At 46.0% G+C, this 2,242-nt stretch overlaps 1 non-coding gene across 1 annotated transcript; it reads left to right on the top strand.

Annotated features, from left to right (window-relative positions):
- Positions 1 to 1,060: 1,060 nt before the first annotated feature.
- TRNAF-GAA (transfer RNA phenylalanine (anticodon GAA)) lies at positions 1,061 to 1,133 on the top strand. Its single transcript has one exon. It is a non-coding gene; the product is annotated as a tRNA-Phe (tRNA).
- The last annotated feature ends 1,109 nt before the right edge of the window (positions 1,134 to 2,242 follow it).

Here is a 2,242-nt window from a genome sequence, read left to right as displayed (position 1 = left end):
CTTGTTCATCTTTAATAGCTTTGGTTTTGTGGTAATGCATATGGAAACTCTGATGTCAATAGTGTTTTAAGTTTCATGCCTGTAATCACACTTTTGGAGTTTTTCTGTGCCAGAGATCACAAGATTATGTTAGCTGTCTCAGTACAAGGCTCGCTCATTAAGTGATTACGCTCGTCGTTTCTGAGCAGAACAGTCATTGCCAGTGGCAATGGAAACTCATGAGAAGATGAGATTTTTGTATTAGTATGTTGTTATTGCTGCACCTTTTCTATTACATTAAAAAAAAAACCCAAACAAACAAAAAAAACAAAACAAACCCAAACTCTCCCTACCTGAAATTTTGTTTAGAGGCACTAGGAAGGAGCTGCTAACTCAGTCATCATTTCTGTTTCTGAAAGCATGTCTCGTGTCCAGATGTGCAAAGTRTGGCTACTGGAAAACGCTTGTCACACAAGATTTTTCCAGACGCTTGACAGCTTGAGAAAAACGACGTATGTCACCATATACTTTTAGGGCTAGCTTGGGAGAAGACTGCTGCTTCCTTACTGCAAAAATGAGCAATATGTTCAGCTCTGCAATTACTGAGGAAGAGACAGAGCTGTGTTTGGCTTTACTAGACTAACAAGGTGGAGAAGCAGTGGACCACCTTGCAAAGCAGCAGTTCCGTGTTCACACTGTATCTGCCTTTGTGGCAAGGCTAAATTTTAATTGAAAAGACCTGAAATCAAATTTGTTTGTGGTATTCCTTGAATTAGGTAATGGAGAATAAATAACAGCTACTTTCTTGTGCAAATTGCTCACTTCTTTCTCCTGCATGTAGTACTACCCTAAGAACAAGATGTGCTCAAAAMCGTGCTGTGCTTCGCAGCGAGGACGGTCTGGCTGCGCCGCCGCGTTGCTGCGCCCCGGCAGAGGGGAACSGGCCCCGGCGCGGCCCGAGCAGCGAGTCGCGGAACTGCTCGGGCAGCGCCGGAGGCGAAAGGGCCGCGCGGGGTCCCGACGAGAGGGTTTCGGCTCAGAAATGCCTTTGTGGCGAGACCTGAGCACCGCACMCGCGCCAGCCGAAATAGCTCAGTTGGGAGAGCGTTAGACTGAAGATCTAAAGGTCCCTGGTTCGATCCCGGGTTTCGGCAGACGCTGMTTTTTGTTTCGTTTCCGCTGCCGCGCAGGGGAAACCCTTTTCGGTCGCTCCCGGGCCCCCGCCTCTGCTCGCCCCGCTGCCACCCCCCGCCGCAGACGAGGGCACGGACGCCTGGAGCCGGGAAGCGAAAGGAAGCAGGGAGCTGGGCGGCGTGAAGGGCGGGAGCACCGAGGCCCAATTCCCTGAACCTCGGCGTTGCTCGGACGTCGAGCCGCGGCTGGAGCTGCTCCTGCTTCACACGGAGATTAAAGAATAGCCTTTATGGCCAGAAAAACCTAGTAATGAATGTAACTTAGTCCTTACAACYCAGCTAACCCCTCCACCCGCTTTTTTTACTTTTATGTGGGGAGCAATAAATCGGATTTTTCTGAAGTGTGTCTTTAAGGAGGGCATCTCTTTTTTTTTTGGTCTGAAGACATCAAGAGACAGAAAAGTCACTAATTCTCTTGTTAATTTGTTGCAACCGTTCCTAATATATTCCTTATTTTAGTTTGAATCTGTTAAATTCTAGCTATCTGTCGCTGTTAACCCTTCTCCCTGCTAGCTTAAAGATCTCTTCACTACCCGGCATTTGCTTCTTGTGAAGGCTTATTAATCAAGCCATCACTCTGCTGTTATTTTGATACACCAAAGAAATCAAAATCTTTAAATGTCTCACTTTAAGAGCCTTTTCCCTATTTTCGGACAAATTTTTTGAAGACTTTTCAGTATACTGACACCAGGGCAATACGCAGAAAAAAGCCTTCCAGGGTTGGTGCCACCAACGCAAAAAGTTGAAGTAAATCATCTCCTAACCTCCTTTCAGTAATCCTTAAACTGGTCATGAAAAGGTTTTGCTTTCTTATCACAGCATCTGAATTGCTTACCTGGAGAGCGCTCACTGCTGGGGAATATCTGCTCAATGCAGAGGGGAGAACGGTTACTTCAGCCCCTGCTAGCAGGATAGGTGATGGACAGTATGACTGCATAATGGTATTACCGTTTTTTCCCAACAAAATTTTAAGCCTTTAAAAGTGTATTAAGACTGCCCAGTCAAGCACTCGTAGACAGAAGGAAATGTAAAAATTAAGATTACTTGTCCAAAGTTATCTGTACTCTTAT

This window comes from Rhea americana, unplaced genomic scaffold (assembly GCF_003343005.1).
Source record: "Rhea americana isolate MKP2758 unplaced genomic scaffold, rheAme1 scaffold_23, whole genome shotgun sequence".
NCBI lineage: Eukaryota > Metazoa > Chordata > Aves > Rheiformes > Rheidae > Rhea > Rhea americana.
Note: the sequence above shows the minus strand (reverse complement) of the source record. Positions and strands in the feature narration are given on the sequence as shown.